General features: G+C 45.5%; 2 long non-coding RNA genes across 2 annotated transcripts in view; one reads left to right on the top strand and one right to left on the bottom strand.

The window, feature by feature from the left end:
* The window catches only part of LOC310708522, a 31,223-nt gene extending 19,566 nt beyond the window's left edge, over positions 1-11,657 (top strand). The window contains exons 2-3 of the long non-coding RNA XR_014527083.1: positions 2,727-2,794; positions 11,505-11,657. This is a non-coding gene — a long non-coding RNA (uncharacterized lncRNA). The remainder of the gene's footprint in view (positions 1-2,726; positions 2,795-11,504) is intronic.
* The window catches only part of LOC310708514, a 76,079-nt gene that overhangs the window by 20,942 nt on the left and 28,573 nt on the right, over positions 1-26,564 (bottom strand). The gene's annotated exons all lie outside the window — the stretch shown is intronic.

Genomic DNA, 26,564 nt, shown 5'->3' on the forward strand with positions numbered 1-26,564 from the left:
TGCCTCCAAGCCGACCATATGTGCACAGCTCAAGCTCCTGCTTTCGGTCATGTTAGCTAAGACTACCAACTTTTAGTTTACTGTAACTTAGAAGTGTTTTTCTGCGCACTAATTTGCTGCATTTGCTTGCCTGCATTGAAATGTAAGTAAACCCTTTCTCTGTTTAACTAAAAATGTGTGGTTCCTTCTCTGCAACTGGGGTGAAGAGGGGAAGGTCAGAAGACCACAAACTAAAAGGGATAGAAAGGTGTAACTGTCTACTTCCTAAGCTTTAATAAGATGCAAAAAATTAAGAGTGTCTTACTCTGCTAAAAAGGCTTCAGAGCCAGATTATTCTTTTGTATTTCTCCCACACAGATGGAATAGGATGTTCAGATATAAAGCTACAGATCTAACCCTCAATCCATCAGAGCAGAGGTTGGATGGCCATCTGTCATGTATGATCTAGTTGAGATTCCTGCATTACAGGACTAGATTACCCTTAGGATTCCTTCCAACTCTACAGTTCTATGGTTCTATGCTCAGTCCTCATGGTGTTGTTTTATGGGAGAATCACAAGGTGGCAGAACAGAAGTACATGAGAGCATCTGTTGCTCCTGCCGAGGGGGCTGCATTTCAGTAACTAGAAAACACCTGTTTGCACCTGCACAGACACACATACATGCAAAGAAGAAGCCAGTATTTAGGTCCTCAATTTTAGGGAGTTGCTGAGAGACCTCCACCACAAATGCTATAAGCTGCACGCATAGGAGTTTGTAGGTCCCAAGAGTGGTATAATCAGGTCTCCACATCCCACTGGCTTCTGCAGCTCAGCTTCTTCTTCTTCTTTGGCGATCCCTCATAGCCTAGTAAGATTGTCTCCCAAGAACACGGTTTTAACAGTGAGTCCATAAGTGACTGTGGAAGCCAATTCTGGATCCACACGTCCTTCCACAGTGGGGACATAGGTTTCCAGGTGGCAGTTGATCACGGTGAGTGTTTGCCAAGCGTGCCTTCCTCCTAGCATGTTTCTCCCTTTCGTCCTGAGTTTGAGTGTCTTCAACGCCCATGACACCTTTGGTAAAGGCTGTTCTCCAATTGGAGCGCTTGCAGGCCAGTGTTTCCCAGTCGTCGGTGTTTATATTACAGTTTTTTAAATTTGTCTTCAAACCTCTTTTGTTGACCACCAGCATTACACTTTCCATTTTTAAGTTGGGAATAGAAGTAGTTGCTTTGGAAGACGATAATCAGGCATCCTTACAACATGACCAGTCCAACGAAGTCAGTGTTGAAGAATCATGGCTTTGACACCGGTGATCTTTGCTTTTTCCAGTACACTGGCATTAGCACCTGTCTTCCCAAGTGATGTGTACAATTTTTCGGAGACACCGTTGATGGACCTAGAGATGAGACCCCACCAAGGTTATCAGAGCAGAGCTACATATATGCTGTATTCTAAAGATTAATTTTTCATATGGTGACTGCACTGGATAATCTACAGCACTTCTCACTGGGAAAACACATGTTTCAAGGTCTTTACAGTCCCATACACTTCCCCCTACCAATAACTTTAATAATTTGAATAAAATAGTTTATTAATTTATTTTCATCACATTTATATAGCACTTGATTGTAAAACAAAACCGAACCTCAAAGTAGTTTGCAAAAAAGATAAAACAAGAAAATCACAAGCATACTTTAAAACATATGCAGCACAAGGCAACTGAGCATAAGCAAACCGTTCTTGAGATATCAAAACCAGATTGATTTTGAGCATTGATCCACTCTTTGAAACGACCCATTCAAAAGCAATCACCTTTCCCATCTCAATAGAAGAATCTTCTGTAATATAGGGAATAGAGCTAGAAACAGGGAGCATCTGCACTAGACCACGAAAGGAAAGGGGGGAAACCACTGGATTATATTTATAAACAAACCCAACGCATTTCAGCCTCTGTGAATTTTAAGCCTTTATAAGGGTCTGTCCACCCCGCAAGCTTAAAAGCAATAATTTTATGTCCTTACATACTCAAAATGCAAAGTTGAAAGAAACAGTAGAGATCTCTGATATCTCTGCGCTTTGTCCTCTCTCTCATATATATATATATATATATATATATAAGACACCAAAACCTGCATTCCTGTACCCGTGAAAATCTACGAAAGCATATATATATATATATATATATATATATATTTGCTTTCGTAGATTTTCACGGGTACAGGAATGTATATATATATATGGTTTTCAATATATATATATGGTTTTCAATTTATGTAACAGCAACATATTGAGTTCTATGAATACAGTCCTCTTGTCACATAAAGTCAAGAAATGGCTGCCAAGTGTTGTAGAAGTTAAATGGGTTTGACTTCCCTTTGGCTGCATGTATCTCGACACGTCAATTTTTTCATTCAAGCCAATTGGCCATATTCGTGTCTACCGAGAGTCAATGTTCAACCCATCAGTCATGCGACAATGCCAGGCTTTCTCCGAATGCGCCACGGCTAAAGGGAAAGTCGGAAGCTCCTTGTGCGAAATCTGAGACACGGAAGCAGCAAAGATCAAGTTGAATTTAATGTTCGAGTGAACACGCAAACCTTTCTCTCCTTTTTATAGCCCATGAGGAAGGCCTAAAATGTACATAGGATGAAATGTGTTTGGCTTTTAAGAAATAAAATCCTTTACAACATTTTGACATTTTTATCTTTTCCCTCCTCCCGCCCCCCACTTATGCAATCATCAGACTCTGGAAGATGTTAAGAACACAGAAGTAGACCTGTCTGACTTGACTTGTACCACTTTAAACTACAGGTGAGTAAATGCATGTATGAATGGTATTTCATACATAAGAATTCCTGGCTTGTAGAGATCCTTGCCTTCTCAGCATGCCCGTTTTTTAATCTTCAAGCAACTTCATCGTCTGGAAGAGCATTCATCCCTGTGTGTCCCCACCTGTTGGAAATTTACTCGCTCAGTGAGGGCTCCGCCTAGGATATGCACTGTGTAATTGTGGGAAGACATTGATGTTATCAGCCAATAAGACAACCCAACATCATGTGCAAGCCCAAGTCTACCCACCAATATGTCATTGTGTGCCCTGCACTCATTTGATCTTTCCATCTGGAATAGCTTTGAAGGCGTTCTTTTGGGTTCGGAGTGGGAACCAACCAACCACTCACGGAACGTTGAAGGCTGATGTACGTCTTGCTTTACTGAAATATCCAAGTTGTACTACTATCCAATAGTTGCGCAGTGTGAAGAAGGCAGCTTATGTTTTAATATAGATAGCTATTTATCTACTTGCACTTCATGCTTTCGAACTGCTAGGTTGGCATGGGGCAGGGACAGAGCAACGGGAGCTCACCCCGTCACGGGGATTCGAACCACCAGCCTTCTGATTGGCAAGTCCTAGGCCCTGTGGTTTAGACCACAGCGCCACCCGCGTCCCTGTAGGTTGTTTTAATCAGCTATAGATTGTTTAATCAGCCAAATGGTTAAAGAGAGACATTGTTGTGCAGTGCCTAAAGATATGTAATGAGGGTGCCAGGAGAGTCTTCCTGGGGAGAGCATTATGCAAATGGGTAGCCACCACAAATGGCCCCATTCTCATGTTGCCCCCCCTTTCCAGAGAACGAAGCACTGCTGCACCGTGCTTGTCCCAAAAGCTTTGCAGTTTGAAATGGATGCCGATCTCAAGCTGGCTTTGAACTTCAAATATGAGGATTATGCCATGTCAGGGGTCTGCAACCTTTAAGACAAAAAGAGCCACTTGGACCCATTTCCGAAGAAAAAAAAATCTGGGAGTCACAAAACTCGTCATTATAAAAATAACTTTTTTGTCACTTTTTTATTATTTCTTTGTTTGACCCCTCAGAATTACTCCTCCTCATAGAAATGAACGTTAAATTAACAAGTTACCTTTTTTTTGTGTGTGTGTTCTTCACTCCCCTTCAAAACAGTGACCAACGTACATGCCCCCTTTCAATGCAGTGACCAGCATACATGCCCCTTACAATGTAGCGGGTGGGTGGGCAGGCGGGAAGGTGACGTCGGGACGGTGCGTGACTAACGCACGCACCACCCCCATGCGACGTCACAGCCAGTACAGCGCCTGCCACAGTGGGGAATGTCAGGGTGCACAATGCGCCTCCTCCCCTCGCTAGTATCCGCCCCGGAGCCGCAGCAAAGGTGTAAAAGAGCCACATGTGGCTCCGGAGCCGCGGGTTGCAGACCCCTGTGCCATGTTATCATAATAGCAGTTGCCGATCTGCGGCATCGGCTGACAGGGATTACGCGACATTGCTGCACCAAGCTGGCTGAAGTAGTTGACCCCTAGTTTCCCAGTTTGTAGCTTGCAGTCCCCTCATGGATTCAAAAGTACGCACACAGCAAGTGAATCCCAGTATGGTGGGAAACTGGGAGGTCAGGGATGACCCAAAAAACAGTGCAAATCACTGCCACCCCCAATGTTAGATCATTTAAATATAAAACAAATATTAAACTTCTCAATGTGTTTAACTGAGGCTCACCAGAAAATAAAAGAAAGACTGTAGAAAAGCCAGAGAGGTTGGTTTAAAACAGGGGCCAGCAAACTTTTTCAGCAGGGGGCCGGTCCACTGTCCCTCAGACCTTGGGGGGGGGGGCAGACTATATTTTGAAGAAAAGAAAAATATGAACAAATTCCTATGCCCCACAAATAACCCAGAGATGCATTTTAATTAAAAGCACACATTCTACTCATGTAAAAACAAGCTGATTCCTGGACCATCCGTGGGCTGGATTTAGAAGGTGTTTGGGCCGGATGGCAACCCTAGGGGAGGCTAATCCAAATCCTAGCTAAGCATATAGATAAAGGAGGCCTTGCTGGAGCGGAGCTGGCAAAGCTTCTTGCAAGTCTTGTTTCACAAACCTATTACAGTTCTTTGAAAGTGTCAACAAGCACATAGGCTGAGGACCCCAAACATGCTATGCTGACATTGCACATGGCAGTGGGGGGGCCCATCTGATTGCAGCATCTTCTCACCCAGAGAGCTATCGTTTGTAATGTCATGAATGCATAAGATGCTTCCAGTACCAAACTGTAGCAGCGCCTGCTGAAATGGAGCAGCACATAGTCTTCATGCTCCGTCTATTTTTCTCCTCTTCTAAAGGGTGGCATACGGGACGTGGGTGGCGCTGCGGGTTAAACCACAGAGCCTAGGACTTGCCGATCAGAAGGTCGGCGGTTCGAATCCCCACGACGGGGTGAGCTCCCGTTGCTCGGTCCCTGCTCCTGCCAACCTAGCAGTTCGAAAGCACACCAGTGCAAGTAGATCAATAGGTACCGCTCCAGCGGGAAGGTAAACGGCGTTTCCGTGCGCTGCTCTGGTTCGCCAGAAGCGGCTTAGTCATGCTGGCCACATGACCCAGAAGCTGTACGCTGGCTCCCTCGGCCAATAAAGCGAGATATAATAATAATAATAATAATAATAATAATAATAATAATAATAATAATAATAAATTAATTAATTTATACCCCGCCCATCTGGCTGAGTTTCCCCAGCCACTCTGGGCGGCCTCCAATCAAGTGTTAAAAACAATACAGCATTAAATATTAAAAACTTCCCTAAACAGGGCTGCCTTCAGATGTCTTTTAAAAAGAAGATAGCTGCTTATTTCCTTCACATCTGACGGGAGGGCATTCCACAGGGCGGGTGCCACCACCAAGAAGGCCCTCTGTCTGGTTCCCTGTAACCTCACTTCTTGCAATGAGGGAACCACCAGAAGGCCCTCAGCGCTGGATCTCAGTGTCCGGGCTGAACGATGGGGGTGGAGACGCTCCTTCAGGTATACAGGACCGAGGCCGTTTAGGGCTTTAAAGGTCATGAGAGCTGCAACCCCAGAGTCGGCCACGACTGAACCTAATGGTCAGGGGTCCCTTTACCTTTAAAGGGTGGCACGCAAGATGTCGAAGGAACTCAGGCAGCTCTGAGACCATGTCAACAGCATCCTCTGCAGAGGGGGAAAAACATGGAGTTTGCTCTGTGAGCGGAGCTCAGTTTCATTTTGGAAAACAAAAATGCCCAGATTTTGGCTCCACTGCTGGAAAGCTATTAGCAGGAAAGCGAGTGACAGCGGTTCAAGGTTAGAGAACTCCAGACGAGACCCTCAGGGCAGCGCAGCACCGAGGCGCCTCATAGACTTTTAACTGTTAATTTGCTGGACACTCGCACAGCCCAGCCCTACAGCCTCCTTTAGATTGCAGCTGAGTGGAACCCATTAGCATTTTAAAATACTTGCAGAAATCAGAAGGGGAAACCGGTATTTGTGGAGGCCCATTACTCAGTGTACTTTCATGTGTGCCAAAGTTTGCTGGCATGGCTCGGAGTTTGATAGGGAACATCTGGGCAGCTGCTACAACATGGAGATTGGCTCAGAGCAGCGAACAAAAGGAGCTTGTGCAGAGAATGTGTGATGGGGGAAATGAATCCACAGAGGGAAAGATCCTTAGGAAGAGAGCCCAGTGCCATGCCTGTGCTTTTCTTCTCAAAGGAACGCCACTAAAGCAGAGAGTTTAGTCTCAAGGATATGCAGAAGTGTTCTCATTTATTTTGTGTTTTTTGTTTAGCGCTGTGGTTTTGTAGGGAAGCGGGTGGCACTGTGAGTTAAACCACAGAGCCTAGGACTTACCGATCAGAAGGTCGGCGGTTCGAATCCCCCCGACGGGGTGAGCTCCCATTGCTCGGTCCCTGCTCCTGCCAACCTAGCAGTTCGAAAGCACGTCAAAGTGCAAGTAGATAAATAGGTACCGCTCCAGTGGGAAGGTAAACGGCATTTCCGTGCGCTGCTCTGGTTTGCCAGAAGCGGCTTAGTCATGCTGGCCACATGACCCGGAAGCTGTATGCCGGCTCCCTCAGCCAATAAAGCGAGATGAGCGCCGCAACCCCAGAGTCAGTCACGACTGGACCTGATGGTCAGGGGCCCCTTCACCTTTACCTTATAGCTTTGCAAAATGATTCAAAGGGTCTGTGCTAAGCAACAATTGCATATATTAAAGAAATAACCATTTCCCCAATGCAAGGAACTACAAAATTTGTAATGCATGTACAGGTTTCGGACCCCTGAATGGTTAAGTCCTGTCAAAGGTGACTATGGGGCTGCGGCGCTCATCTTGCTTTCAGGCCGAGGGAGCAGGAGTTTGTCCACAGACAACTTTCCTGGTGATATGGCGAGCAGGACTAAACCACTTTCACCCAGCTGTGAGTGTGCTGTGTCCGATATCCAAAGCAGCAACAAAAACAGATTCATGTTTTTAAAAAATAAAAACTCATGTCTTCTTTGCATGCTGGGGCAAAATGGTCCCTCTTCTGTTTAAATAAACACAACAATTTACTCTAGAAGGAAAATATTATTATACTCATAACGGTAAAAAGGTAAAGGACCCCTGGACAGTTAAGTCGAGTCAAAGGTGGCTATGGGGTGTGGCGCTATCTCGCTTTCAGGCCAAGGGAGCCGGCATTTGTCCACAGACAGCTTTCCGGGTCATGCGGCCAGCAGGACTAAACTGCTTCTGGCACAACAGGACACCAGGATGGAAACCAGAGCACACAGAAATGGCCTTTACCTTCCAGCTGCAGTGGTACCTATTTATCTACTTGCACTGGTGTGCTTTCGAACTGCTAGGTTGGCAGGAGCTGGGACCGAGCAACGGGAGCTCACCCCGTCACGGGGATTCGAACCGCCAACCTACTGATCAGCAAGCCCAAGAGACTCAGTGGTTCAGACCACAGCTCCATCTTTGTGTGAGTGGCGGTGTTAGCACTCCGGCCAATAAAATGTGGGTCACATCAGCCCTCAGAGTAGCCCTGTGTTGTTAATACCTGTATTGTTGGGAGCGGGACTGACAAGAGAGTACAGTATTGTGTGATAATCCTGCAATGTTGTCAAAGTGTTGTCGCCCCGTATCCTGAAGTGTTAAGTTGTTTAGGGCTCATGCAGTGGAGGGACAGTGAACTTGTAGCAGTACTGTCACAGCAGCACTGTGGGGAGGAGGTTATTATTTGCCTTCCCACCCTTTTTTGGGGGGGGGGACAGAGAGACTCTGGCAAGTAGGTTCGGTTGGTTCACAAAAGCAGTCTGAAAGCTATCAGGCTTACAGCCCCTCCCCTCGGGACAAATGAAGAGGACAGAGAGGAAACGTTTTTTCATATGGGAGCTAGTGTGGTGTAGTGGTTAAGAGCGGTAGTCTTGTAATCTGGGGAACCAGGTTCGCGTCTCCGCTCCTCCACATGCAGCTGCTGGGTGACCTTGGGCCAGTCACACTTCCTTGAAGTCTCTCAGCCCCACTCACCTCACAGAGTGTTTGTTGTGGGGGAGGAAGGGAAAGGAGATTTTTAGCCGCTTTGAAACTCCTGAAGGGGAGTGAAAGGCGGGGTATCAAATCCAAACTCCTCCTCATATGTGGTGGACTTGTAAAAGGGTAAAAGAGTATTAGGAAATGATTTATAATGAATTGAAAAAAATGTGTAAAAGTACTTTCCCAAAAAACCCAGAGTCCTTTCTGTTGGGGATTATTCAGACTGAAATTCCCAGGTGTATGCTACTACTGTGACCCATGTTTTGCTAGCCCCAAAATGGAAAACAAGTGAGGTCGCAACTAAAGAAGAATGGCAACTTCAGTTGACAGAATATGCACAACTTGCAGACGTAACATATAGAATAAGAGAACAAGAAGAACATACGTTTAAAGAAGATTGGAAAACGTTTATTGACTATATGGGAAATAACTGTGTACAGCTGAAAATGCTGGCAGCATTAAGATAAATTCAACAGTGTAAACAAGTTTTGATGGATGCAATAATGGAATACGGAATGGTATAGTTCTTGTAAAATATGCAGCAATTTATGATATGTAAAATGAACCATGGAAAGAGAAGAAGGGAAGCCATGGATATCTTAAGGATGTAAAATGAGTACCGTATTTTTTGCACCATAACACTCACTTTTTTCCTCCTAAAAAGTAAGGGGAAATGTCTGTGCGTGTTATGGAGGGAATGCCTGCGGGTGGCATGCCTACGGATTTTCCTCCTCTAAAAACTATGTGCGTGTTATGGTCGGGTGCGTGTTATAGAGCGAAAAATACGGTCTTTTAAATTGCAAAACAGAAAATTTAATTTTATATATATAGACAAAAGAGGACAGGGCTCCTGGCCCTTGGAGGGCTGTGCGGAAGAGGGGATTTCAGTAGCTTGCAAGTTACTACTGAAATTTTGGGGTTCAGATACGGTTCACAGCGCTGTAGGGTGAGGAGGGAGTGACTGTGCTGAAAGAGAGACAAAGATCCCAGCTGTGCACACTCACTCTCCTCCTGTCGATGTGCAAATGGGCTTCCTGGACCGTAGCCACTGGCCAAATAAAGATTAAGGAAGAGATTGAACGAAGGAAGAAATGAGTTTTGTTTTTGTTTTTTGTAAAAAAAGGGGAAAGCGCTGAGGCCAAAAGAACAAGAAATGGGTTAGCGGGGGGGGGGGGGATATGATTTGGGGGTTGTGGCGAAATGGTCTCTTGGGAAGAGATGAGGCAACCTGAAGGACTAATTTAAAAGATGGCCATAAAGCTGAGGGAACAAAACGAAAAGAACAGGTTGGGAGCGGGCAGACAAATAACAAGGAATGTGTGCAGAGTGAGAAAGGCTGGGGGGAATGATAAAGGAAAGTCAGGAAATGTAGGCTTGAGGAGAACCAGTCGGTTCCATTCCAATCTGCCAAATGGTGGAGCGGATTCCACCATCTGCTCCAGGCTTTGCACTGGTGAGTGTTTTTGTGCACTCCCCAAGGCTTCTGCTGCACAAGGGACCTGTGAAAGCAACGCAAAAGGTAGGTGGGATGCTCCCAAACCAGCTCAACCTAAGAGGAGGTCTGCTCGGTCAGACCAAAGTTCTGTCTCGTTCTGGGACAGGTCTACAATACCTCAAGGACCACCTCTTTCCATATGAAGCTACCCGGACCCTGAGATCATCTTCTGAGGCCCTCCTTCGTGTGCCTCCTCCTTGAGAGCTCCAGAGGGTGGCAACACGAGAACGGGGCCTTCTCTGCAGTGGCTCCCCATCTGTGAAATGCTCTCCCCAGGGAAGTTTGCCTGGCGCTTTCATTATACACCTTTAGGCACCAGGCAAAAACATTCCTTTTAAACCAGGCCTTTGGTTGATCTGATTGACATCCTATACCCTTTTAAAATGTGGGTGTTTTTTGGGGGGTGTTACTGGGTTGTTTTTATTTTGATTATCTATATTGTGGTTTTTATGTTGATCTTGTTCTGTGAACTGCCTTGAGACCACCAGGTATAGGGCAGTATATAATATCAATAAAGATATAATAATACAGTGGTGCCTCGCAAGACGAAATTAATTCGTTCCGCAAGTTTTTTCATCTAGCGAATTTTTCGTCTTGTGAAGCACGGTGTCAGAAAAGTTTTGGAAAAGCTTCAAAAATCACCAAAAACCTCAAAAAAGGCTACCACACCATGTTCTATGAGTTGCTCCTCGAAGTCAAGTCGCAACTGTATTAACGGTGTTAAGAAAAAGGAAACAAACTTGCAAAAAATGCAATACGTTTTCGTCTTGCGAAGCAAGCCCATAGGGAAATTCATCGTGCGAATTAGCTCAAAAACCGCAAAACCCTTTCGTCTAGCGAGTTTTTCGTCTTGCGAGGCATTCGTCTTGTGGGGCACCACTGTAATACTGTGAGACTAATTAAGCTAAAACTTCATGGCCCCTAATCCCAGATAGCGCAGAAGTTATTTTAGTCCTCATTACTTATCAAAATTGGATCTAGTAGACCCATTTTGAGTTGCATGGCTCAAACTGATTTTTGTTGTTGTCTATATTTCAACATTCCCAAAGTCTGAGTCAGTAGTACAGATGCTGTAAAGATAGATTATCACAGTAAGTTGGCTGTTCCTCTGGATAGCGCTTAAATACTTTATGCATATTGTCTCTAGAAAATGGCATTACAAGAGAGCTCTCATAGGATGAAACTGTACATGAAAGCTCTGAGTGTGATAAAATCCCTTCCAGGTCAGAATGGTTACAAAAATTAGTTGAATGTGCAGAGCTAGCCAGATTAACCAAAAAAATGAAAGATAATTCAAAACAAGTATTTACTGCAAAATGGGAAATTTTCAAAACATATCTTAAGAACAATTGTTGTAGCATGAACTCGGTCACTGCCTTCAAATAACTTCTGTGGCTGTACTAAGTAGGAAACAAGGACACAGGAGAAATAATACTTTGTTATAAAATGAATGGATAGGTTTATGCAATAAGTTAGCAAATATTAAATGACGTATGGAGATGGCAGGAAGTTAGATTTATTGTCAGAACATATGAGTTTGTTTGTTTTTTAACTTCATATATTTTGTAACAAATGACTTACCATAAATGCATGGGGTTTTTTGTTGGTGTTTAAGCATAATAAAGCATATAATTTTTAAAAAATAATAATAAAGAAAGCAAGCTCTGGGATTTCTAAATTGTTTTCTGTAGGCAGCAACCACTTTTCCACCAGGGAAGACTAAAAGAGGAAGATTCAATGCGAACCAACAAGTCCTTTCTCCACACAATGTGAGTGCCTCTCCCGTTTTTATTCCTATGGCTTATGCTACTCCACCAAATGTCAGTCATGCTTGTGACTTCATTCACTAGCTAACAACACTGAAAGGTGGCAATGGGCTTGTTTTTCACAAAATGATTGGGCAGGGGAAAAAAATGCACTTGGGCAAAAAAAATGAGAGGCACAAATACAAGATGGGTGACACCTGGCTTGAGAGCAGTACATGTGAAAAGGATCTAGGAGTCTTGGTTGACCACAAACTTGACATGAGCCAACAGTGTGACGCGGCAGCTAAAAAAGCCAATGCAATTCTGGGCTGCATCAATAGGAGTATAGCATCTAGATCAAGGGAAGTAATAGTGCCACTGTATTCTGCTCTGCTCAGACCTCACCTGGAGTACTGTGTCCAGTTCTGGGCACCACAGTTCAAGAAGGACACTGACAAACTGGAACGTGTCCAGAGGAGGGCAACCAAAATGGTCAAAGGCCTGGAAACGATGCCTTATGAGGAACGGCTAAGGGAGCTGGGTATGTTTAGCCTGGAGAAGAGGAGGTTAAGGGGTGATATGATAGCCATGTTCAAATATATAAAAGGATGTCACATAGAGGAGGGAGAAAGGTTGTTTTCTGCTGCTCCAGAGAAGCGGACACGGAGCAATGGATCCAAACTACAAGAAAGAAGATTCCACCTAAACATTAGGAAGAACTTCCTGACAGTAAGAGCTGTTGGGCAGTGGAATTTGTTGCCAAGGAGTGTGGTGGAGTCTCCTACTTTGGAGGTCTTTAAGCAGAGGCTTGACAACCATATGTCAGGAGTGCTCTGATGGTGCTTCCTGCTTGGCAGGGAGTTGGACTCGATGGCCCTTGTGGTCTCTTCCAACTCTATGATTCTATGATTCTATGAGAAAAGCATTTGCACACTTCCCCTGTACAGTGGCAGACCTGGGGGCATGGGCGTAGCCGGGGGGGGCAGGGAGGGCCAGCTGCCCCCCCATCAATAAAAATCAATAAAAACACATAGCTAACTGAGGTTTTGGTCCCCCTAACCAAAGGCTTGACCCCCCTAACAAAAATCCTGGCTACGCCCATGCCTGGGGGTCTTAAATTTCAGCGGCCCCTGTACAGCGTGAAAAATCTGTGCCCCCCCCATTTATCGTGCTCCATTCTAAATCTAACATCCCCTGAGGTGCCCCCGAGGCTCGGCATCCATGGGGCCAGAGCAGTTTCTTTTTTATAAAAAATATAATTTTTTTTGCTCAATTTCCACATAACAAATTATCAAACCATATAATCACCTACATAATTTCCCCCCTTTTTTATTCCCCCCACACCCTCCTCCCCACCAAGGACTTCCCTCAGCTCCTCTCCCTGAGTTCACTGCACATATTTTCTCTGCATATTATAAAATTGTATATATCCTTACATATCTGTCCATCATGTTATCAACAATACATTTGTGTATGTTTATTCAAAACCTGCCAAGGAGTCCAGTTCATTTTGTTGTGTTTTTAAATCATTTGTATGAAGTTCCCATTCCTCCTTGAAATCACTGTTGTCCTTGTCTCGTAGTTTGTATGTCAATTTAGCCAGTTCATCGATTTCTCTTGCCACTGTTCTTTTCTCGGGGTTTCTTCCATCCTTGTGCTATCAAGACTCTTGCTGCCGTTGTAGCATACATAAATAAGTTCCTTATTTTCCTTGGCAGGTCCTACAATCCCTAACAAAAATGCTTCTTCTTTTTTTTACAAATGTCATTTTAGACATTTTCTTCAATTCATTATATATCATTTCCCAAAAATTTCTTTACATTCCCACAACATATGATAAAAAGTCCCTTCTTTTTCTTTACATTTCCAACAAATGTTAGAGCCGGTTTTATATATTTTTGCTATCTGTGCCGATGTTATATACCGTCTATACATCATTTTCATATAATTTTTGGGACCAGAGCAGTTTCACTCCCCTAAATCTGCCTCTGCCTGTTACCTGTGTCCTATAAGGGCTACCTAAACCGTACTGACTCTCGCATTGAATCCAGACCAGCTCATGGTTCCAAAGGACTACAATGTGGAAGGGAAGGGAAGGATCCAAATCACGTTGGATTCCTGCCCTATGTGGCCCTCAAGCGATGACTTCCAAGAGAAAGAGGTTTCCCTCAACAGAAACAGATTGCCCACCCTTGCCTCAGAATAATGGAGTCGAACTACGAAACCTTTCCCAAAAGGACTGCAGCTGTGTCATGTTCCAAGCTGCAAGAGGCAGGAAATGTTCCTGTTACACTCAGAGCACTTGAGGTTTTATGATATCATTATGCAAAAGTGTTTCTTTTTGTCCCTTTTACTTTCTCATAAATCAAAAGGGGGCGAAAGGGGTCAAACTCCCCCCTCCCCCCGATGAACATTGGGCAGGGGCCAAGCATGCAAAGCAAATGTTTCAAAACGTTATGGGCTTGTGAAAATGGCGGTTATAATGGAAACTGTTTTACAACATTCATTATATCAGCACGAAGCATGCCCGTTGTAGCACACGACATAATCAAGAGCTTGTCATCATTGAGCCGAGCTGTTAATTAACTACAGGGAACGCTGCAATCAATTCTTTGCAAGCAAGCTACAGGCATGCTTTTAAAGAGCATTTCATAATATCTGTTTCAAAGGGAGTTTTGAAGATGCTCTGGAATAAGATAAACACCAGGCAGAATAGTAATGCTTCCTGGCGTAGTTCACTGGCACAATTCACTTCTTGAAAAGGAGGAAAGGAACTTTGTGTAATCAGGCAACAGTGATAATATTTTATTTGGATCGAATCCAGCAAATTTGGAATTGGAGTTCATACCTTAAAAACTGAATGGGTGCATATAATCTCTGTACAGTATGTCATTCAGGCACAAAAAATAGAGAGAGCACAATTAACAGCACTCTTCCTTTCCTAACTGTCCAGTCCAAACTCCTCTTGACACTACCAAGCACAACACTTTTCTGCAAAAGGTATAATTCATCTTTCTTTTCTTTTTAAAATAAAGCACGTGCATCCTTGCACAACTGCCATCCAGCAAAACTCTATAAGTCATATGATTCTATGGTTCTTTGATTTGGGGTGAGGGGGATGTGATACATAGATAGCAGTCAAGTACAACATTCCTTGTTTTCCTAGAGTGGACATGCAAGGGGATACTTGGTCCAGCCAGTCAGAACTTCCTGTTTCCTCCTGGGCTGGGACATACTTCCTTTTGCATGTGACTAGAGGTGGGCGTGACCTTACTTGTGCATGTAACAAAAGCACAAGGTACGCAGCCCTCCTCCCTCTCTCTTTGACTTCCTCCATCGTTGGACCAGCAGCTTTTTAGCTAGAGATGCTTCCAGCCAAAAGAGGACAAAGGGATTATCTCCATATGGTATAGACCCAGATGTATATATTTTGTAACTAAGTCTGCCTTCAGGGATCCAACTGTGAACTGATGATGTGAGTAAACTTCGTTTATATACTTTAAACAAGATTGTGGCGTGTTCATTCTTTTAAGAGGGATATAAGGGGACTTACCAGGAATCTAATAGTAAAGGGCTTAAACAAGTCTGCAACCAGCTTTCAGCTGCGTTTTTAAAAGGGGAATGTAAAACTCTGCTAAGTTATGGAACTTGCTAGCACAAGTTAGGAAGGATATTAATAAACAATCCATCCTCTCCTGCCTCCCTGAACATTCCCACAGGGGGTAGGGCAATCCTGATGTATATTTTGCTCTAGGAGTCTTAATTTTGTCAGAATTGAGTATACACTTGGAAAGTTAATGCAAAATACATTACTTCTGGCAAATGAGCCATCATAGCCGATAGAGGGCCATGAAAATTTGTGTCCCAGGCTTTTTAGACATGTCTACCCATGTGCTATCTGAAACCAAAATTGCACATTGGTTGCCAGACGTGATTTTTTTTTCAGCTCTCCCACCCCACTAATATGACTGAACAATCTCACGACTGGCACATTCCCACTAAATATGAGTTTATTTAGTAACATTCATGAAGATTTGGTAAAAATATGCACCTTGTATTGCACGATGGAATACAGTATATTTTACGCCATTCGTTCTTCTTAAGCTTTCTATTATTGTGGTTATGATTATTTTATTATCTTGTGATTTAATCAGGGCCGTCTTTAGCCAGGGGTGAGAGCCCCCCCCCCCCGGGCGCTGAATTCTACAGGGTGCCAAATGTATTCTGGGGGGTACCTACTGTATACCGGTCCCTCTCAATCGGCGGCAGTGAAAAGAAATGGAGCGGAAGGAATATTGGACGGAGGAACGGAGAGATGGAGGAGGCGGGCTCTCTCCGTTCCTCTGTCAAATATTCCTGACGAGTCAGGAAACAAAAGCAGTTATTTGTTATAGGTGAGGCATTCTCCTCCCCCAAAAAAGCTCAACAACCTTGAGTTCACCCCCCCCCAAAAAAAATTTGGGGGTAACTAAACTAAATTTGTTAGCGCTGGGCAGGTCTTTGTACCCTGGTGGCGCATATGCTAAAGACGGCCCTGAATATATTTCTTCCTGTTTTATGGTTGTTCTTAAGTAAAGAGAGAGTGAACCTATGGAATCAGCAGCTTGCCACAATAAGCCCCTTGGAACTTTCTTCTCTGTTAGGGCTGGTGCTGTGATGTTTTTATTGCAACGATTGCTATGTAATCTTTTATACGTATCTCTTATCTATGTATAAAAAGGTAAAGGGACCCCTGACCGTTAGGTCCAGTCCTGGCCGACTCTTGGGTTGCGGCGTTCATCTCACTTTACTGGCTGAGGGAGCTGACATACAGCTTCCGGGTCATGTGCCAGCATGACTAAGCAGCTTCTGGCAAATCAGGGCAGCGCACGGAAATGCCGTTTACCTTCCCGCCGGAGTGGTACCTATTTATCTACTTGCACTTTGACATGCTTTTGAACTGCTAGGTTGGCAGAAGCTGGGACCGAGCAATGGGAGCTCACCCCATCACGGGGATTCGAACCACCGACCTTCTGATCAGCAAGTCCTAGGCTCTGTGGTTTCACCCACAGCGCCACCCATGTCCCTTGTCTATGTATATGCATATATTAAAAGGGGGAAAATACAAATCCTTCATTACAATAAAATTATATGTGTGGGTGGATCTACGCACAGGAAAAAACTGCTATAAACAAGTCAGAAATAAAATCGTTATAACAAAAGAAAAAAACCCTATGTAAAAACTCTATAGAAAGGTTTTGATCTTTCTGGTGCCACCTGCTGTTGCATGTTTATAACACATTCAAATCACTCTTTTTTTACTAATGTAGCTGAGTCCTGTGTGTCTGTAGGTAAGTAATGCCCTGTGGACTGTCCGGAAAATTGGCTGCCCAGATAAATCTGTGAACATCTTTCGGCTCCTCCATGATAATATGACAGCAACAATTGCAAGTAACAATGGCTCTCACTGTGGGATCAGGTGTTAAACAAGGTTGCATTATCGCCCCAACTCTATTCATTATTTTCATTGCCATGATCCTACACTTTGTCGAAGGGAAACTCCCCTCCGGAACAGATATCATATATCGAACAGTTGAAAAGCTCTTTAATCTGAGCAGGCTGAAAGCAAAGAGTGAGGTTACCATAACTTCCATCTTAGAGCTTCAGTATGCTGATGACAACGTAGTGTGTGCACACTCAGAGGATGACCTCCAAACCATCCTAAATATCTTTGCAGAAGCTTATGGAAAGCTTAGTCTATCACTCAACATCCAAAAAACCAAAGTGCTGCACCAACAAGCACAAAACAAACCCCCTGCAGTGCCACAAATCCAACTCAATGGTGTAACACTGGTAAATGTTGGTCACTTCTACCTGGGCAGTTATTTTTCAATACTGATGCCAAAATCCAGCATCGCCTGAGCTCTGTGAGTGCAGCTGTCTCCCGATTGAAGTGCAGAGTGTTTGCGGAATGGTACATTCGCAGGGAAACCAAAATGCTTGTTTACAAAGCTATTCTACTACCAACCTTACTGTATGCTTGTGAAAGGTGGACCACTTATAAACGCCATCTCCAACTCCTCGAAAGATGCCATCAACTGTGTCTTTAAATTTTTTTACACATTACTTGGGAAGAAAGGCGAACTAATGCCAGTCTACTGGAAGAAGCAAAGATCACCAGTGTCAAAGCAATGATTCTTCGTTGGACTGGTCACGTTGTTCGGATGCCTGATTATCGTCTTCCAAAGCAACTACTCTATTCCCAACTTAAAAATGGAAAGCGTAATGCTGGTGGTCAACAAAAGAGGTTTAAAGACTTTCTGAAGGCAAAAAGAAAGAAAGAAAAAAGTATAAACACCAACAACTGGGAAACACTGGCCTGAGAGCACTCCAATTGGAGAACGGCCTTTACCAAAGGTGTCATGGGCTTTGAAGACTCTCAAACTCAGGACGCAAGGGAGGAATGTGCTAAGAGGAAGGCATGCTTGGCAAACCCTCACCGTGATCAACTCCTGTCTGGAAACTTATGTCCCCACTGTGGAAGGACGTGTGGATCCAGAATTGGCCTCCACAGTCACTTACGGACTCACTGTTAAAAGCATGTTCATAGAAGACAACAGGGACGCGGACTTATAAAAAATATTGGGGGGGGGGCCGGGAAAGCTCATGAATAATAAATAAGCTCATGAATATGCAAATAAAGTGGCGCCGCCTCCTCGTGAGCGAATAGGGGAGAGCGTGCTGCGCCTATTAATCAGCTCCGAAGGAAATTGGGTGGAGCTTTTGCTCGGGAGGGAGGGCAGGAGGCATGCAGCCCGACCCTGTGCATTTTGGGCTGGGGGAGGGGCGGCGATGGCGCTCTGCTGGAGGGGCGCCGGAGATTATTGGGGGGTGGAGCCCCCCAAACGAATTTTTGAGGGGGCTCGAGCCCCCTCAAGCCCCATGGAGTCGGCGCCTATGGAAGACAATCTTACTCGGCTACAAGGGATCGCCAAAGAAGAAGAAGAACCAGTACAGACAGAACTTACTTGGAGGCACATATATAGAAAAAGTGAAATACTTCCAATGGGGTGGAAATTCAATCATTTCATTCACCTTATTGCTTAGAGTGGAAGAGCAGTGACTGGCTTGCACTAGGATCCCACTTACTGTATTTTTCACTCTATAGGACACACTTTTTCCCCTCCAAAAATGAAGGGGAAATGTGTGTGCGTCCTATGGAGCGAATGCAGGCTTTCGCTGAAGCCTGGAGAGCGAGAGGGGTCAGTGCGCACCGACCCCTCTCGCTCTCCAGGCTTCAGGCAGCTATCTGCAAGCGTTCAGAGTGCGGCGGGAGTTCCCGCCGGGCTCCAAAGGCTTGTGGATAGCAGCCTGTTTTGGGGGCTGGGGTCGGGGGAAGCTCGGGCTTCCCCCGCCCCAACCCAGTGGCGGGGGGGGAATAATTATTTTTCTTTATTTCCCCCCCCCCTAAAAACTAGGTGCGCCCTATGGTCCGGTGCGCCCTATGGAGCGAAAAATATGGTATCTGGAAGCAGACTCCAAGCCAATAGTTTAACGTTAAGCAACTTTTGCACATGGCTTCAGGCGCTTGTTCTGCTGAACGCTCACTATGCATGTTCACAGTCTTATTCAGCATTCTGAGCTAAATTCCCCTCTCTGGGAAATGACACTCTGTTTAATATACAGCTGAGTAGCACAAGAGAATAGCTCTGCTGAGATTCTTACCTTGCGAGGTGTTAAGATAGGTGGCCCTCAAGGATTCTTCCAACTCTAGAGTTCTATGATTCGAGGTTTTGCATTCCCAACAAAGGAATTGTGAACTTTGATGAAGTCACTAATTTATGCAAGGTTACTGAATTTAGGTTCACTTCAGAATTTGGGTCCACTGAAGCCTCTCCTCCTTCCAGGGGGAAGGAGTTGTGAGCGGGAGCCGTTTCCCGCATTGGCAGGGGGCATTTCGGCCCCTGCTCAGTTGTCCTGGCTGCTGTGCCACGCCCCCTGGCAGGCAGCCAATCAGGCAGAGGCTCGGGGGCGGGGTTTAGCTGCTCAAATGTGGCCGCGGCAGCGCTTCCCTCTCATTGCGTTGCTGGGTTCCATCGGATCACCCACCTACCCTCCCTTTAATTCATTGCTTTGTTCTTGACCTTGCTATGGACCAGTGGTTGGTCGCCTTGGTTGTCCAAGGGGCCTGGTAGGAATTTTTATCCAACTGGCAAATTGGCACCAGCCACTTGGTTTTGTGCCTAAAAGTAAAAGGTAAAGGGACCCCTGACCATTAGGTCCAGTCGTGACCGACTCTGGGGTTGCGGTGCTCATCTCGCTTTATTGGCCGAGGGAGCCGGCATACAGCTTCCGGGTCATGTGGCCAGCATGACTAAACCGCTTCTGGCGAACCAGAGCAGCGCACAGAAACGCCGTATGCCTTCCCGTTGGAGCGGTGTCTATTTATCTACTTGCACTTTGACGTGCTTTCGAACTGCTAGGTTGGCGGGAGCAGGGACCGAGCAACGGGAGCTCACCCTGTCGCATGGATTTGAACCGCTGACCTTCTGATCAGCAAGTCCTAGGCTCTGTGGTTTAACGCACAGCGCCACCCGCGTCCCGGTTTTTTTGCCTACCTCGTAGCAAATCATCACAACTTTTTAGGTATTGGCAGTTAGGCATTGGAATATGTTTGTGTATTGGAGGGCAGGGTGTGGCCATCGCCTACCCCTCCACTTTATGGGTATTCCGTTAAAGGAATCTGGCGGTCGTGGATCCTGTCCGACGCCCTTGCTGGTGGCTAGGGCCATGGCACGACTCCCCGGTGACATCAGGGGGAGCTTACAGTTGTATTTGCATCAACAGGCTCCTCCTACTGGTGGTTAACCCTTGTTAGACTCACTTCCTGAGGGGGTGGAGTCATGCTCTGTTGTTTTATCCAATGCCTAAGCCAATACCTCTCACATGTTGTAATCAATAAAGTCGTGGCCTTTATTAGCCCATTAACCTATTGTACTGTGTCCATGTGTCTTTCTTATCCTGTGATGACCTGGGATTCGGACTCGGAGGCTGAACCGGAGGAATCTCAGCCTGCACAGGAGTCCCCGCCTCCAGAACCAGCTGAGCCGGGGCTGGGGCTTGAGCCTGAAGGGTCCTCACCTGTGCTGGATCCTCAGGAGCAGACACCAGCTGAATCTGCTCTGGCTCCGGAGGTGATGGAGGACCCATTGCCTGCAGGTGCTCCACTCTCAGCCCCGTCAGGGGAAGCTGAGGTTGCCTCTGGGTCCAGTAACCCTCCAGCCTCTCCGGAGCTACAGAGGCTCAGGGCAGAGAGGCGGAGGGAACTAAGTTCCCACAGGAGGAGCACTTGCCTCCAGGCCAGGAGAGGCGAGTCACCTGTCGACCAGGGCCGCCCTATGCCTCGGAGCAGAAAAAAGCCAGCCAGGCCAGTCCCAGGTTGCAGGAGCAACATTGTTGGTAACCTGTTCCTGCCGGCACCCTGTCCTGCTCTTCTGCCAGAGTTCCTGACCTTGCCCGACTCCCTGCCTTGGACCCCACTTCAGCTTTGACGGACAGCCTCCATACCGCACCCTCGACCTCGGACTGGACTCGGACCTCGCCACACGGTTTACCCTCGGGACCAGCACAATCCTCAAGCGCGTCCTCGAATCACAAATTGTGTTTATGCACCCAACCCTGGGGGCAAAAGTTTTTGGCCTACCTACATATTGAAGATTATGCCTCAGCTGTGACATAATCTGCTTTGACTCTCCCTTTATATTTGTATATTTGCTTCTGCAGTGTAAATTGCCTCTCAGCTGCCTTTTCTCTTCCTCTCTTCAGAGGTTAGTTTGTTTTCTTAGCACAATTATTGCCACGTGGCTTGCCTTTCTGCCTGGATCAAATCTGGAGAGAGAGAGGGAGATAAAGGACTGATAAAATCTAGCTGCGCTATGAAATAAAGAGCAGGCTCTCTTGGCTGCAGTGTAATCCCATCTGCTGCAAGAGGAGGTGGGTTGTACAGAATAATTTAGTATTTGAGCAAGCTTATTCGTTGCTTGGCTCTGCCTCTGAAAATATGTGCAGTTATCAATTAGAGCATAAATTCTTATAAGGCAGAGAGACTGCCAATCACTTAACAGGGTCTAGATTCCAAGCTGAAGTACAAAGCATGTTGTGTCTTTCTTTAACGCACTTTGAATATTTCTAATAAAAACAGAATATGAACAAATCAACAATAATGACAACAGGTACATGCATTTTGCAAAGGGCATTCCTCTTTCCACGATGCAGAAAAACTTGCCCTTTTCCCAATGTAAAGTTGAGTACATCCAAGAGTGAGCCTCTAAATCTTGCTAAGAATCTTTTCCCGAACACCAAACTCATTTTACCACACCCACATTGGAATCTGAAAAGTTTGCCCTCGTTAGCCCCAAAATGGAAAACAAGCGCTATCTTTCTTTCTTTTTTTCCTGTGGGTGAATTGTTTTATATACACACACACACACACACACACACACACACACACACACACACAATATTTTATTTTTTAAAAAATTCAAACATTAAAATACAGAGTTCTTTCGAACCCTTAGACCTCCTTCCCTCCCTCCATGGTTCCATCTTTAAGATTAAATTTACTGCATCTTTTACCCTTCTCTATCTATTATATAACCATAATTACCATTAAAAAAAATCACATTACAAGTGTCTTTACTTCGGATCTTCCCCATCAGTTTCTCCATCTCCTCATACTCCATCAGTTTCACCTGCCATTCTTCTTTTGTTGGTACTTCTCCCTCTTTCTATCTCTGGGCAAGTAGCATTCTCGCTACCGTCGTTGCATACATTAAAAAGTTTTTTATATTCTCTTGGAAAGTTCTTCACCTGTTATACCTAGTAAAAAGGCTTCTGGTTTTTTGACAAATGTATTTTTTAAATATTTTATTTAACTCATTATATATCATTTCCCAGAAAGCCTTTAGCAATGTGCATGTCCACCACATATGGTAGAAAGTGCCCTCTTTCTCTTTACATTTCCAACACATTTTATAGTTTGTTTTGTACACTTTAGCAATTTTGCTCGATGTTACGTAGATACCAACAATACATCATTTTCATATAATTTTCTTTCAACAAACAGCATGCAGTAAATTTTATTTCTTCTTTCCATAACTTTTCCCAAGACGAAAGTTGGATATTATACGCAAAATCTCTAGCCCAGTGTCTTAACTTCTTTGTCTTTTGTATGCCATTCTAAAAGTAATTTTGTACATCTTTGATAACACTTTCACATTATTTTCCAGCAGATCTATTTCAAACCTCGATCGCATTGTATCAAAACCCTTCTTTTTGTCAACCTTGAAAACATCATTTAATTGGTGATACTGAAGCCCCTCTGTGCCCCCCTGCCGCCACCGGACCAGCGCTGGTCTGCCAGGTGGGGATGGGATACACTGGCGGAGAAGGGGGGTGCGATGGGGGCAGACCGCCCCGGATGTCATCCCTGGGGGGGTGACATCACTGCACCACCCCCGGGATGCTTGCCGCAAAGCAGCACCCCCCTGGGACGCTCAACGCTTGACATGGGCGGTGCCCCCATGAGATGCTTGCCCCGCCCCCATGGGCAGCTAGCCCCGCCCCTGAGTGCACAGCATGTGTGCCAATCCGGGTGTCAGAGTAGCTAGCTCCGCCTCTGGCAGGACAGGTCACATGACACCGGGTCCCCTCAATGGGGGTTTGTAGCACTGCCACTCGGTGTTCTCCCGCCATAAACCACCTAATTTCCCACACTTTAGCAGAGCCATTTCCCGACCCACTGTCATGCCAGCTTTCAATCACTTTTCACAGGGCAAAGAGTGGGAATTCCATCTCGAAACAATTGGCATAGAGCAGGGGTCCCCAAACTAAAGCCCGCGGGCCGGATAAGGCCCGAGGGACTCGTTTATCCGGCCTACGGCGACCCCCGCCACCCGTTGCCACTGCCCGCTCTTACCGGCACTGTGCTGCGCAGCTTCCCGCTTCCAGGTTGGAGGAGCACCGAAAATAGCTTGTGCGCATGCGCAAGCATTCTTATTAGGGACGCGGGTGGCTTTGTGGGTTAAACCACAGAGCCTAGGACTTGCCGATGAGAAGGTCAGCAGTTCGAATCCACGCAACAGGGTGAGCTCCCGTTGCTCGGTCCCTGCTCCAGCCCACCTAGCAGTTCGAAAGTACGTCAAAGTGCAAATAGATAAATAGGTACCACTCCAGCAGGAAGGTAAATGGCATTTCCGTGCGCTGCTCTGTTTCACCAAAAGCGGCTTAGTCATGCTGGCCACATGACCTGGAAGCTATACGCTGGCTCCCTCGGCTAATAAAGCGAGATGAGCACCGCAACCCCAGAGTAGGCCACGACTGGACCTAATGGTCAGGGGTCCTTTACCTTTAGGCATTATTTCCGCTGCACATCCGGGTCGGAGGAGGCCCATGCACATGCGCACCAGCTATTTCTGGTGCTCCTCCGACCCGGAAGTGCGTCGGAAATAGTGTGTGCGTACGCATATGGGCATGCGCTCCCCCGCCCTCCGGCCTACCACGCATTCGGCGCAGGAGACACCGGCCCGAGGTGCGGTAAGTTTGCTGACCCCTGGCATGGAAGGACCCTCAGGAGGGCAACTGCCTTGCCTTTCAGATCGCTGCCAGCATTCACCAAAACTGCTTCTCTCTTGTTCCGACTGTTCACAAAAGACCCCGTTTCCCCCAGTAAAAAACAGTCCCCACAAATCAGTTTGGGGGAAAGGGTTTGTGAGAACCTAGTTGTAGAGACAGACAACAGCCGTCGCCAGATGTATCCCATAAAGCCGCTGGTGCTTTGTTCTAATGCTAAGTTCTAGTGTATTAATAATTAAACCCCACCCCCCACCCCCTCAATAATCTGGGATCTATTTCCTCTTTAATGGACGGGGCTGTGGGAATTTGGAAACTGCTGTGTTGCAGCTATTTAACTTTAATTTTACAAGAATCAAAAATAGACAACTGAAAAATACACAAGCTTGCTGTTTCCAATTAAGAAGGGATTTCTGTGAATTCTCTTGCCACTGGCAATCTTCGTTAGAGAAAGAGCAAATGGTAAGATGGACAAAAAATCAGCTACAAATAGGAGTAGTAAGCCCCCCTTTTTTGTCCAAGATGGTGTATAGATATAGATGTATAGTGTGTGTGTGTGTGTGTGTGTGTGTGTGTGTGTGTCTACACAATATAGTTAAATAACACACACACACACACACACACACACACACACACACACAACATATATATATATATAGTCTGCACAGTATAGTTAAAGCTATGGTTTTCCCAGTAGTGATGTATGGAAGTGAGAGCTGGACCATAAAGAGGGTTAGGGTTTGCTGCCGAAGAATTGATGCTTTTGAATTATGGTGCTGGAGGAGACTCTTGAGAGTCCCATGGACTGCAAGAAGATCAAACCTCTCCATTCCGAAGGAACTCAGCCCTGAGTGCTCACTGGAAGGACAGATCCTGAAGCTGAGACTCCAATACTTTGGCCACCTCATGAGAAGAGAAGATTCCCTGGAAAAGACCCTGATGTTGGGAAAGATGGAGGGCACAAGGAGAAGGGGATGACAGAGGACGAGATGGTTGGGTAGTGTTCTCGAAGCTACCAGCATGAGTTTGACCAAGCTGCGGGAGGCAGTGGAAAACAGGAGTGCCTGGCATGCTCTGGTCCATGGGGTCACGAAGAGTCGGAACCCAAGGTATGACTGTAATGGTAAAGGGACCCCTGACCATTAGGTCCAGTCGTGACCAACTCTGGGGTTGCGGCACTCATCTCACCTTATTGGCCGAGGGAGCCAGCGTACAGCTTCCGGGTCATGTGGCCAGCATGACTAAGCCGCTTCTGGCGAACCAGAGCAGCGCACAGAAACGCCGTTTACCTTCCCGCTGGAGGGGTACCTATTTATCTACTTGCACTTTAATGTGCTTTCGAACTGCTAGGTTGTCAGGAGCAGGGACCGAGCAACGGGAGCTCACCCCGTCACGGGGATTCGAACCACTGACCTTCTGATCGGCAAGTCCTAGGCTCTGTGGTTTAACCTACAGGGAAACCCGCGAGCAGACTTGCTAAAATGTATAAGTCCAAATCAGATAAGTGCTGGAGATGTAATGAGGTTGATGGTACATTTTACCATATGTGGTGGACTTGTAAAAGGGTAAAAGAGTATTGGGAAATGATTTATAATGAACTGAAAAAAATGTTTAAAAGTACCTTTCCCCCCCCCCCCAAAAAAAAACCCAGAGTCCATTTTGTTGGGGATAATTCAGAGGGAAATTCCCAGGTGTCAAAAAAGACTATTTATGTATGCGGACCGTGTTTCGTTAGCCCAAAAATGGAAAACGAGTGAGTTCCCAATCAAAGAAGAATGGCAACTTAGACTGATGGAATATGTGCAGCTTACAGATTTAACATATAGAATAAGAGAACAAGAAGAGTGTACGTTTAAAGAAGACTGGAAAATGTTTACTGAATATATGGGTGAAAATTGTGTTCATTTAAAAATGCTGGTAGCATTAAGATAAATTCAACAATGTAAACAAGTTTTGATGGATGTAACGATGGATTACTGAATAGTTTTGTTCATGTAAAATATGCAGGGATGTATAGTATGCAAAATGAACCATGGAAAGAGAAGAAGGAAGTCATTGATTTAAGGTTGTTTAAATGAACATTTTGGAAGGTAAATTAGAAAAATTAATAAAAATTATATATATACATATACATACCGATTTTTCGCTCTATAGCACGCACCCGACCATAGGACGCACCTTGTTTTAGAGGGGGAGAACAAGAGAAAAAAAATCTCCCCTCTCTGCTCAGCGCCCCTTCAGCGAAGCGGCAGGAGAAACGGAGCCCCTTCCATTTCTCCTCCCGCTTCGCTGAAGGGGCGCTTCGCAAATCTCCCTCTCTGCTGAAGCCAGGAGAGTCTTGCTCTCCTGGCTTCAGCGAAAGGAACCCAAAGCCTTTGGAGCGCAGCGCAAGTTCCC

This window comes from Podarcis liolepis (genome assembly GCF_965112155.1).
Source record: "Podarcis liolepis genome assembly, chromosome: 6".
Taxonomy (NCBI): domain Eukaryota; kingdom Metazoa; phylum Chordata; class Lepidosauria; order Squamata; family Lacertidae; genus Podarcis; species Podarcis liolepis.